Below are 14,260 nucleotides of genomic sequence, written 5' to 3'. Positions count from 1 at the left end.
ACGATATAACCTTAAGCTCTTACCCTAATCCTCATATATATTAATTCGCAACGCTTGATCCTTCCCGAAAAGGATTCGTTTCTGCGCATATGCATACGATATACCTGTACTATATACATACATATATGTATGCACACATACTTATTTACGTACGTACGTACGGACATACCCGTCCGGATGGTTAATGAGAAAGACGAAAATAAAATTGAAAAAAAACAAAAAAAAAATATTAATCAACGAGAATGAATATATATACATAGATTAATAAAATGAAACATTATTAATTCGTAAGTCATCTGTATCGTGAATCTATGTATAGTTTTGTATATACCTGCTCGTAAATCTCCCTCGAATTGATCAACAATTATGACTTTTGAAAATTTTCTTTGACGAATAAAGATATCCCACGATTAATAACGAGAAAAGTATAATAACGGTCCGAAGAATCTTCGCGCGATTTTTTTCTAGTTTTCGTTTTTCGATATCCGCTTCATCTGCGGTTTATAATAAACGTTTGTGTCGATAACACAATAGTCGCGTATGTGTTCGTGTAGAGAGGAGAGAGAGAGAGAAAGAGAGAGAGAGAGAGAGAGAGAGAAAAAGAGAGAAAAAAGAGTTAACGCTATTAATCTTTCGGACAGTGCAGCGCGCGGCGTGAATTCAAGGAAACGCGGTGGTATAATAGTGCACGAACGGCCGGTTGGTTATACTCTTATAACAATCATAAATAATCTATAGCAAAAATGAATAGGAATAAGGTATGCCTATTAGTGAGTCCGAAATATATACGTCCCTCCCTTATAATAACCATACAGCGCACCGTGAGGCAAACCTTTTTTCCAGCGGTATTAGAGGCTGCTATACATATATGTATATATATATATATATATATACATATAGACAGATAATAACGTTAATGCACATTATAATCCGTTAATCAGATGCAAACACACGTATTAAACGTGCCTAAAAGTTCGTACATTGTGCACAGACCACCCGCAGTTACAATGGCGTTTGTGCGTCGGTGGTTCCTCGATGAAAATGACTGGCTGGTTGCACTTGTCGTTCTTAAAATTTCTTACCGTCAACCGCCATTTTATGTTCGATGGTGCAATGGTAATTCCGGACGTGCTTGGGAACAAATGATGCAGCGATATATTATTCACTGCGAGCCGGGCGAACGACGAACCGACATTTCAAACATATATAGGTATAGAGATACCTGATGTACGCGTAAAGCTAACCGTGTGACTTCACTAATTCTATTTTATCCTACTATTTACGGTCCCCCGAATCTACAATAATATAGTACATACATATATATATATATATATATATATATATATATATCATATATATTTATATATGATATGTACAGCTATGTACTGCTGCCGCTTTTGCCGCTTCTGAACCATATAATGGAACGCTTATAATAAGTAATAAGTTAGATTATTCGAACCCATAATAACGAACACCTGCGACGAACTGCAGCGTGCACCAACTAATATTGTACTATAGTATATACACCTGTAAACGGTGCGCGTATACGTACAGCAGGTTTTTGCGGGTCTCTGGGGATCAGGTATGTAAGTTTGTCCGCGGGTTCGATTCAACTTGCGGACGACTGATTTCATTCCTCGCGTTCGATTCTCACCTACGATCGATCTGCGACAGTAAAAATTAGCGAGTGAAAAACAGGGTTGTGTAGTTAGAGGTCTAATCGGTCGAACTCGATACGTTACGCGCTGCACTCGTCTTTTGATGTTCGAATCGTTGAGTTTATGTAAAATGTGAAAAGGAAGAAAATCATGATATTATAATTACACCAATACGCACAACCGCGTACAGGGAGTAGTAGGAGGGTGTTAATTGTGTAACACGTTATCCGGGCATGATGTTTATAGAAATTAAAATACCTCGGGGCGAGAAGTTATTTGAATTCCAGAGTAGTTAGCGGGCGCGTGATGCACTTTACTGCGCGCACTGCTGCAATGCCTGCCGTATAGTTACAGGGATAATATCTTGATGGTTACGCTATACAGTATTATACTACGTTGTGTATACGCTGCGGTGGAACGGATAAGTCGCAAATTATCTTTGAGTTCGCAACCACCCAATTAAATCAATTTACGCGTTATATCTGGTGCAGGCAGCTGGTACACATGCACGCTATATACGCATATTTGCTCAACGAATAAATTTTTTTTTCTCTTGGTTTTTCTTAAATTAATTAGCTCGTTTCGATATATTTTTTCTTTTTTTTTTTGTAAATACAAACACATAAATTTTACACAGAGACAATATTTGCAGAGGTATGTTTCCATTATATTTACACTGAATCTTCTTAGCTATGAAGTGCCATTTGGTTTTATATTTATTGGTTTTTATTATATTTTCTTTTTTTTTCCTCTTCGAAATCAAAGTCTCGCTGCAATTGTGTGAAAAAGATCGTCGCGGAAAATGTTCCCCGGTGCTTATAGATATTTCCATTAGACATTACATCGCATAGACGCGATGAAAAATGTATTCAGAGGTCGTTCGGGGTATCCATAAATTTGTTTATTTTCGTATTGATCTTTTTCTTTCTGAGTATCCGCGGCTATATAACGACATACTTCACGAATTTTATTTTCAATTGAAAATTTTGACATGCGAATTGCGCCAAATTGGTTCACATTCAAAAGCTCGAATTCATATACGTGCGAATTCCATCTTCAGTTTTTCTCTTTCTTTATCCGTTTCCTTCGTTTCTTTTATGAATAATTATCTATAATTAGACGTGTATACGGAACACTTGACATGATTTTCAAGTGTATGACGCTCATTTATTTCGGTTCAAAATTTTACGAATAGACGATGTGGTTACACATGGTTATACAGTTCGCAACATACGCGATCGACATCTTGTCGGCAAAGAATACGCACTGCCAAATTTAAAAGAAAAAAAAAAACGAATTTTTCCCAATTTTCTTCAAGACAACAAAAGGCAGAAAATTTAACGATAAAAACAGAATTTGAAGAAAAAAAAGTACCAACTTGTTTTTCTACGATGCGTACTAGTCAATAGATTAATTTACAATACGACGATTCGCTCGCGATTTAGATCCGTATAAAAATCATTATAATATTTTTTTTTTACCCTCTGCTCGCTATTCTTTGAAGTTTGAATGTGCATATGTTCGTATGAGGCATCGCCCACGATCAATCACGAGGCAAAAGAAAAAAAGAAACTGTGAAAAATTCTACAAAATTCAATTCATCGCGCGGTTGAGATAAATTAGCATTAGAAAAATCAGAGAAACGAATATATACAATACTAATGAGGTGCAACGAAATTTTCCAATATTGTCGCGATGCGAAATTCAAAGTAACTTGTGTACTTTCCTTCTGTATCATTGTTACAATGAGAGAGAAAAAAATTCAGAAAAATCTGGAAAACGTTTTTTCCCAAAATTTTCAAACTCAGAAGCACAGAATTCTGATTAAAGACGATCGACCAACACTTGCGACACGTAGATTAATCAAAGATTGATGTAAAAAAAAAAAGAAGAGAAAAGATCGTCCATAAGGCGTAAATATAAATTTCAAAGACATAATCTCTCGGGATAAATGATCGTTATATAGGGCTTCTGTGTAATGTCGAAAGAAAAAACGAAAATATCAAAAGATATATGCTCCATTTCCTGACCGGGCTATATCAGAGGTGAGAAAAAAAAAAAAAAAAAAAAAGGAAACCAAAAACGCAAATAAAAATGTGTCGCAAAAATTTGCTTCCTCAATCCCCGCGGACGCGTGTTAATTCTATAGATATATAACGACGGTATTATATACCAGACGTGCGACGTCGTCGTGAAAAGTAGCAAAAGCAGCGGCGGCGTGGCATCGTATCTTCATCGTCTTAAGTTCTCAAGATGAATCCACTCCTGTTGGAGTTATGGTTGACTATAAATCCGGCGATGGGTCGAGTGTAAAGGAAGGATCTTGGCGCGGGGCACTTATCGCTCGAAAAGCTCTCTAAAAAGGCGCGAGTCCCTCCCACCACCCCTCCGCCCCCCTCCGCAATGTGGATGTAATATTCGGTGGCGAGATGTTGGTCGTCAACGGCTCATCGTTGTCGTCGTAGTGGCGCGTCCGAGCATCAGACTTCCATCCACCACCTGAATAACCAGATCATTTCTGTTGCGGTTCAAGAAGAAGTGACGCCATATGTGCCCGTCAGCGAGCCGTCGACCCTAACTGATTGAATCGCGACGCCTCGCTAGTCAGGAGCATCAGTCAAGAGCAACGCGTCTCTATATTACACGTATATACATGTATATGTATACGAGTAGGTACATTTGAAACACAGAGATATTTAGGGCGAGAACTGGATCGACGTATATACCTATACACCCATCGTCATATTTTTTATTTTCTCTACAATTTTTCCGACGTAAATTTTACGCCGTAAGATCACGTCCCGAATATAATGTATATGGGGACGATTTGAGATTTTTCAAAGGCATTCCAGACAGGTTGAATTTTTGATACGTTGGTGTTTTTTTTCATATCCAATGGAGAGTATAGTTTCGGTTAAAATTTTTACAGATTAAATCGAATATCATTAAATTAGATTTCATTCCACGTTCGTTACGATAACGTTCTGTACAGATATACGAGGTGTCTTCGCGGGCTATTTTACTTTCACGAGATTTACGGTATGATTACAATTCTCTCTCTGTAATTCGTTAGCTTTTCGACATCTTCGGGGCAAATTATCAGAACTTGCGTGTGACGGTATAGATCCTATGGGTTCGTTAATCAAGTTTTAATCTAAAAACAAAATGGGTCTCGAGGCTGGATTATACACTATAAATACTATATACACGCATACGCATACACACGTGCTACTGTTTAATGACTTATTATGTTATAATACGAAGCTGACGACTTATTTTTTCTTCAATCGTTCACCGATCAAGCTTATGGGATCATTAAAATAAACACATCGTACGAACATTGAATTTTCGAAGATTATTCTTATTTTTTCAGATATGTTTCTTAAATTATCCGTATGTATATAATGCCTCTCAAACGTGATATACGTTTTCGTCAAATCGCCGCGGATAAGTTTCTCCAGTCAATCGTCAAAAATTTTTTTTATGCAATAACATTTATTCGTCTCTCGATGTACTTCGTCGTTCAAAAATGAATAAATAAATAAATAAACAGCACGACGTCGACGGATAAAACATTCCTACACGCGTACGTGATTCGAAATACGTCAAGTATATATATATATATACCATTATAAATTTATGTAAACCGATGATTTTTACCACAGGGCCATAATATATATTATACACCTTTCCGATAATTTAGATGCGGTAATATATATATATCGCGCAAAAGTACTTTCTATTACAATTTGATACTGTAACGTATAAATCAAGCGTATATGAAACTTGTCCTGACGTAAGGCATTCAATTATATTATCTTTATCTCTGGACCTTTATGACCCGTATTATCAAATATTTTTTTTTTTTTCCTCTCTCATACTCCATAGATTACCATACGAGCTAACGTATATGTATAACATTACAAACGATAAAAAGATTTTATAGTAAATATTAGCTGATCTCAATTACATCAGGGTTGGACATATTATGTATTATAATAACGAACATCGACGATCACATCGACAGTTGTACGTGCAGCGTACGTGTATCTGGCGACGGTCGCGCGGTATTGATGAAAAAAAAAACAAACAAACATTATAAAAAAAAATGTATAGAAAAAAAAAAAGGAATGGAAAAAGATGCTAATTATACCGATACCGCGATGCGAATATTTATCACACGTTTTTATAGAGAAAATCTATTTTCACCATATATTATGTATGCGTGCATATGTAACGATATATTGCGCGTACACACGTCGCGTATACGCATTTTAGGCGTCGCGACGTCGCGTTGCGTGTCGTCTGGTTTGGATTATTGCTGGCAATCGATCACAATTGCTCAGCTTCTAATTCCTGCGCATAATATGGAATACAAGGAGGAATAGCGCGTGCAAAGATAATGTAACGAGTCGCATAAAGGTATAGATACCAAAGTTGCGTATAATATGTATACCTATCTACTACCCCGCGTGCATCGACATAATGAGAGGAATAACAAATTTGCGACTACCTTTTACAAACGATTGTATCGGGGCTCAGGTGTACGCGAGATGCGAGGTCGTCCGCTACGCGAGTTCGAAATACATACAATGAAAGAAAAATGGAAATTGAACGAGATTAGGAGTCGCCGAGGGAGGGCTCGGGGGGAGCGCGGGGGTTCGGACACGGTTTGGGCCCAAGTGCCCCCAAGAGTAGGGAAAATCTGTGTCATGTCACGTAAACATACTATAATAATACTATAAATAACATCACGTAGTATATGGCCGAGAGAGGAAAACATATGCGTGGCGCCGGCGCCGCGACGCGTCCACGTTATATTACATCCATTTCTCCCATATGAATTGATGTACCCGTACCGTACGTACGTACGTAAGTTAGTTATATTGCACGTACAGTATGTAACGTATATATATATACGTCCCGTAACTCTTAGTTTACTTAGGTTCTCGTATACCGAAGAATCCCTCGTATCTGAAACAGGGAGAGAGCGCGGTGCACGGCCGACTGAAAAGAGTGTTGCACGGCGACATAATATACGTTGCGTATGTATGTATAGCCGGAGACCCGGCCCACCGCATACGACGTACGTACGTACAATACGTACTGAACTACGAGGGCAAAGCATTTGCGCCCATAAAACGCGCTTACCACTTGACCAATGCCTTCCTGAGGCACGTGAGACGGAGACCGAACGCGAAACCGGACGACGAGACGTCGACGTAGTTGGCGTCGTCTCGCGGGAGTCTGGCGCCGTTAAAAGGACACTTTTATAAAAATTAGTGGCGCGCGGTGATGCGGTTCGCGATCTATTATCGCGGGGTTAACTAGTTTGTTTAACATTTTCAACGACGCGTTACTATTTTTACTTCCCTCCCCTCCTCCCGCTCCTACGCGCCGCCGACCCCTCTTCACCCAGTTCGAGGGCTTCTCGTCTCTTTGCCTATTATATTCATGTATTTTTCGGTTCTTTTTTTTTTTTCATCTTTGTTTATCAATCTATTTTTCATTCCACGACACGTAACATGTATACCCTGAGATTGGCGCCTCGCGTCGAAGATAACGTAAGTGCGATTACATTAGCGGGTATTATTATAGGTGTATGTATACCTGCACCCGTTTTTTTTCGTTTTTTTTTTTTTTTTGTCGCGAAAGCTCGATTTCTTACAGATTGCATTTTTTGCAGGATTGTTAGAATTCTTGTTGAAAAGTAGAAGAGGCGAAGAATTTTTTTTTTTCAATTTTTAAAAATCATAAAATTTTTAAACGGAGTGCAACGGCGACGCGGTCGTGTCGCGCGACACAGTTACAGAAGCGCGTATACGAGGTATAATCAGTTGCTTGCTACGCCAAGAATAACACTCGCTGCAGTACGCTATTAAAAAAAAAACTCGAATTGGTGAAAAAAAAAAAGTCTCGCGAAACGTGACGTTCGAATTTGAAAATTCAACGACATTTTCAACCTCGAAAGATCGACGTTCGGTAATATTGAAAAAAATCCTAACGATAAATTCACCGTAGTTCGGACACGCGACGTAATTTCGGTTGCAGTAGATCAACGACAAATATTGCTCATTCGATTCACATACGAGAGTCTCGGATGGAAGGGCAGTTCCATCCAGGCGAGGCTTGCTTCGCGACTCAATTTTACAACGCTCGAGGCAAAAATAATAAGATATCGTTATGGCATAACGTACGGTATAATAATAGCTAATAATTATGTCAATTATTATCATCCTAATTATGATTTTGCATCTATACAGATATTTTTTATGTTTTGCAACTGATATACACCATTACGCCATTAATATATAATATATCTAATATTTGAAATGGCGCCGCGGTTCTTGACCTCAAAAATAATAATTCACTATCTACCTATAAATATAATACGAGATATACATGTATTCGTACATACGTCTATACGACGAAGATACTTATGTAATATATTTTATAAAAATCAATAAATTAAGGAGACAGAAATTTCGTATCGTCGTCAATTTTGCACGTAATTATTTCCGGGTACATAATCGTCGGAATTTTTCAGATGAAATTACGACGATTATTACGATTACAATAATAATAATAACAACGAGCGTCCGTTGCGCGAGAAAAAAATTACTCTTGCATATTATAGGTATATGTATAATGTACAATATGTATGGCATATAATGTATACCTCAGAAAGGGGTTTGAGTGTAAAAACATCAAACGCGCTTCATTCGGCACCGCGTTAAGATATTTGTTTGTTAATAAATATTCGTTCAAAGCGCGATGACCATTACAAAATTCTTGTAATAAAACGAACTGTCGCCGGTCGTCTGCAGCACCTGCACCACACCGCGATACCAATATGCATGCCGATGGCAAAAAATAATTTCAACTCGAGAATTTCGTTCTCACCGCGATGATTTGCAAATTTCTTTTAATACACATATCAAAGAAAATAAAATCGATAATTTATTTCCCTATCCCCCCCCCCCCCCCCCTTTCCCTCACTCACCCTGTCAAAATTCATTAGGTATAAATCAAAAGTCTGGGATTGCGTGCTGAATTCTCAGGGTTTTGCTCCAGTCATATTTTTATTGAGATCTTTTGCTCCGGCAAATATTTTTATTTTTTGTTCGCATCATTTTTCTGTGGACAACGAATATGTGAAAATTGACGTAATACTAATATATATACCCATATGTAATGTACGTATAATACGTAAAACGATGAGACGGGATCGCGTATCGCATCTGCGGATAAACCGGCTGCAATTTCTCCTCGACTTGCGACTGCGGGCGTACCGCATGCAGCGGCATATTTTCGCTTATCTTTATACCGTAACACGTACTTCTATGCACTGTTATAATCGTTATAATACTTGTCGAAATTCTGCCGTGCAATCCAGAGCGCGGAATAACTTTGAACTATACTCTAAAATACCCGAGGGTTAAATATATACCGACTCCACAGCGTATACGTACGTTGTTACAACTCGCGGTACGCTGCCTGCACAGGTCGTATAATATAGTTAAACTTTCCTCGCCGTCTCGAAGAAATTTCGCTCATAATGTATGCGTAAACTCATACAGATGTTACGCGCTATTCGAAGGCTTTGAAGTGCGAAATGTTCATGCGTATAGGAAATTTATGAAAAAGATGAAGAACGAAAAGAAGTAAATATGAGAACGGCTGAGAGCACGATAATCTAACCAGAGTCTGTAGTTTTTTTCATTGTACAATCGAAGAATCTATCAAACGATGTGACTCTGATATTTGTTCAGAGAAAACAAAATGAGATTGAATGTGAAAATTAAACGAAATAAAAAAACATCTTATACATAGATCGACATATACATACACATGTAGGAGGATAAGGAAAATTCGTATCGCTATAGTCATGTTCCGAAGAAAGAAAAAAAAAAAAATGAAAAGATGTACGCACGAATAGTTCACTAATTACCGATTAGTTGTCTCTACATCGTTCGAATATTTAAGACAAGTGGGAGGATTGAAATAAAAATTATTCCATCAAACACACCAGATCGTCATAACATATGCGGTGCACTAATTAGAGGTATGTATAGGTATTATCATACACCATGTAAAAGGCGACACCGACAATATTTAATTGTTAAAATTTCGACTTGTCATACACCGCGTGGAAAAAACCTTCTTTTTCAAAAGGTGTAGAGAATGATTAAGTGGTCTAAATTATCGTGTAATTACAATCACATTGATACGGAGGCGTACGAAGAAAGCAGATATCTTGTACTCATGTGTAGTACATGAATTGTGTTATAGGTAGGTATAATATAGATATTAACCGACAGTACCGCACAATTTCTGACTCGCTCGTACGTATCGATCTATGTGATAAGAATGTACACCTCAAATATTTCAGGGCGATCGTATTATTACGATCATTATCATATTACCGTACATACCATTATTACATCATCAAAAGTTGCATTTTCACGTATATACATACATATGTGATAAGCATATGGTATATCTATATCGTCGTTCGTCTTGGTCAGGTACAGTCGACGAGTTGTGATATCGATTCATAAACCCCATAATTCTTAATGGAGCACCTCCACTTATCAGAGTCCCGATCGAAATTCGTCAAAATAAATTTCAAATGAAATTTTGAAAATATTCCAGCTACTCAAGCGTAAGCCTATGCAACTTTCTACCCTTTCGCCATTTTCTCTGAAACCCCAAAGGTTATGGATTAAGCCTTTTTCCGCAACTATAAAAATATTGCTATTTCACTTCTTTTTTATTGATTTTCTCTTTTAATTCCGTTCGATCTATCGTCGAAATTCAATGCAAATAATTTTTCAGATCGTTGTATATATTCGCGAATTTAATTTGTGAAGAACAATAACGACGATATGATTGCTAATTATTGTAATGAGCACAAAATGCGTTTTATAAAACCCCGAAACAGGTTCCCGGAGCTGCATAGCGCGCGACTACTCATATACTTCTATGTGTACATGCACGTGTACTCATACTGCGTTGGGTATTATTGTGTTGGGATCTATTTTGACGCTAGGTATCTATGGTATAATGAAAGTTGAATGGCCAAGAGATAATCTTGTTACATATTTACCCGTTAAATATTGATACATAATTACACCTTTCACGTACATATAGATCATATACATATAATAGCATACCCGTGACAATATAATTTTCTAATAGTCGTGCGACTGCTGCTGCTGCCGCTGCACGCGACCTGCCGTATACATATAAGAGGCGATGGCATAATCGTGGTGCACTTTTGCCGGGTGCTGGAAAAACCAGACAGGTATATTTGTATCAGTTAATTCAATTTGTATAATTCGTACCGGTGTTTCAGAACAATGCGATAAAACCGTTGCGAAGGGTTCTGGATCCATTCGGTTCCAGGACACAAGGATCGCAGGTAGACGAGAAACCTATTTATGGGGTGTGGACCTCTATTGTAATACAACGGGTCATTTCACCGACTCTGTATAGTAACGACACCGGTGTGCATTTCGGTTTTCCCCCGACCTTTATTCGATTAATTTGAATGTTTTAAAAAATTTTCTACATCCAGATTATAGCACGTGTCACTTATTCCGGGTAAAAGCGATTTGTCGAGTTTACAATTTCCCGGAGACGCGGGATTCAAATGTCGAGGTGAATTTTTTCAAAATTTACAAACATCCGCGAGGTACGGTAAGTTGTAGGCGTGTGTGTGTGTGTGCGGTACGTTGTAACGTATATATTTATATTTGGTAAAGGTTTACCTTGTATAAATAAAAGATTGCACTTCTTGATATGGCACAATTTGTGTTATGCTACAATTTATAATACCGCACACAGCACATCTGTAATGTGTAATCTCTGAACGCGTTATCGCATGTTTTACTATACGACGCATTCTTAAAATTGTTGCCTATACATCTGGCGGAGTTTGTACGTACGTTATGTACGCAACATGCAGCGCAATTACTGCAGCAGCGTAAGTATTAAACTGTATTTATCCCGATCGTATAACGTGATGAATTGCACCGCGCGCGTTACCTACGCCATGTCCGCGTAATCCGTATGTGCACCCGCGTTACAGATTTCCCATATCGAGTGGCGCGTTACTGGTACGTGTAGCTGTTATGTAAATAAAATAATCACGCAGAAAACACGCTCTGAATTTCAAATGAAAACGCATTTCCTTCGAAAAATCAATGCCGGGTCGTCATAATTGCGGTGACGAAAGAACCGAATTCGTGTGATTAGTATCGACATATTCACGTTTTATATGGTATGCGTGTACACTTATACATATGCACATGGAACATATTTTCGAGACGCGTGAATATGACGTGTGTAATTACAGGTACCTGGCACCAGATCGCAGAGACATACGAACACGGTACGAGTCGTAATCTCGTTAATCAGATCTGTTGAAAATATCAATAGCCTGGTAATATACTGGACTAAAAATACACATCACAATAATTAGTGACATACGTACCTTGTATATGGTTAAAAAATATGAACAAATAAGGTGTACTTACACATGGTACGTTGAATATTGACGGAAATTTTTGGCACCAACGTAACGGCTCTTTTACGTAGTCCACGTAATTTTTTTTTTCGTTTTTTTCAAACGCATATTCCGTACGTTTTGCATAATTACATGTGCGTACATAGATGTATAATGTAAAGTTGGACTCAATTTTATCTTGCAATACTTCACATTGCCCAATATGCGATCAGCAATAACAATTATTTGAAAATTTCGAGGAATTTGTAATACAACGCGACGACGACTCATAAAACTCATATGTGCGTACATGTTTTGATTCCAAAAATGATGTTATATTATCTAATTATCTTGTGAAATCCGTTGAACAGATTTATTCACTCGCTACGAGCTTATAAATATCATTAACTGTTTCTGTTCGAGTAAAATCAACTTATTGTCAAGACCCCGCACGAAAAGGCGGGCAGCCGAAGTTACTCGATTACATAGCTATAATGCCTTGTTTAATCGTAATTAGCACTTCCTTATTATACAGCCCTCGTTATAGACTTATTTATACGAATAAATAAAAACTCATCTAGGTTGGAAAATTCGAATTTAACTGGAAGCCTGCAATTTTTCTGATGGTATTTTCAAGAGAATCAGGATTTACATGGATCTTTAGGCACCCAAGAAGATTCCGGAAAATTTTCGTTGCACTAAGAGTAAATGTACAGTCACAATCAAATTACGGGCTTACCTCGCTTCCATTTTTCAGAGGTGAAAATTTGTTCTACGTTAGTCCGCACTTCCGCAGCCTCCTCACAATTCATGAAAATCATCGATTCCCATATCCTTCTGATTGTGAGTCAGAGTCAGGGCAGAGTCTGCAAGAACAGTAGGGATTCATGCCTATTTCGAAAAGCCCAGGATCTAAAGTTTGTTTGCATGCACGGAAATCATTACATATATCGCCGTGAATTACCGTCATTGTTTGTTCGCTCCGTTGATTTACGACATCTGTAGTGGATTTGCATTCCTTAAATAATGATTTGAACAAATCTCGAGTCCACGAAGCTCCTGGGGCAGTGATAAATAATTAATTTAACGCGACGACATACGTATGTATAACGTACGTACGTACGTACAAAGCAACTGATATGGTACGGAACGCTCTGTCCAATGGCGGTTTTTAGCTAGACAAAAGCCTGCCGGCAGCGTATCACGTGATTACCTGGCCGGTGAAATCATTGGTCAGGGCAGGGACACCAGCGTCCCATTGAATAACTTGAGAAAATTGATTATTTGAAATGTGTTTCGAATTAGTTTGAAAAATATATACCCGCCATTCGTACAATGGCAGCACTCACTTCAGAGAATTTTAAACTTTTCAATTAGATTCCTTATCGAAGAAAATCCCACGAGGACCATCATCCCCTCCTGGTGCGATAAATGTTTCATAATTGTAATTCTAAATAATTCGAGAATGATCTTGATGAAAAAACGCCGATATATGATCACTGAATAAATGTCAGTGGTGCAGCATTATATTTATAAAATGACTGAAGATTTACGAAAGCAAATGAATCGAGGGCAACGATGTACCAGCTGCCCGTGTGGTAATATTAATTAAGAGCAAGTAGCGAGAAGAAAAGAAAGAAAAAAGGCCAATCGGAAAAAAAAATTTGAGAAATTGACCGATCATTTGGGATGCGTGCGAATGTACGATTGCAAGTGAAATTTATACAACAAGTCAAGTACTTCGGAATTGAAGATGTGACTTATTTGACGGTTTACGCAGGTCTTAATTTAAGGCTCGAATAAATCAGTCGAACAGTTATGTGGAATTCATATGTATTTACGACCGGGCCAATCAGAGATCAGAATTTCATTTTATCGCCGTATTGCCATCGTATACATATATAACGCGTCTCTATGGCAGTTGCACTTGACATTTTTGTTCAACTTAAAATATAGGTAATACATACAATACGATTTGTGAATGAGATCATTGATGCGATGGCAGTAACAATTGTATGGTATGAAGAGGATGGATTCATTTTTTTCTTTTTCCAACTTTGATATTTTAAACAAAGTAGAACGATTCACGTCC

At 37.8% G+C, this 14,260-nt stretch overlaps 1 long non-coding RNA gene across 1 annotated transcript; it reads left to right on the top strand.

The window, feature by feature from the left end:
* The first annotated feature begins 10,821 nt into the window (after window positions 1-10,821).
* On the top strand, window positions 10,822-13,287 carry LOC125500306. The gene is made up of 2 exons (XR_007277625.1): window positions 10,822-11,646; window positions 12,019-13,287. It is a non-coding gene; the product is annotated as an uncharacterized LOC125500306 (long non-coding RNA).
* Window positions 13,288-14,260: the final 973 nt, after the last annotated feature.

This window comes from Athalia rosae, chromosome 3 (genome assembly GCF_917208135.1).
Source record: "Athalia rosae chromosome 3, iyAthRosa1.1, whole genome shotgun sequence".
NCBI classification, from domain to species: Eukaryota; Metazoa; Arthropoda; class Insecta; order Hymenoptera; family Athaliidae; genus Athalia; species Athalia rosae.
This window is presented reverse-complemented; position numbering and strand designations above follow the sequence as displayed.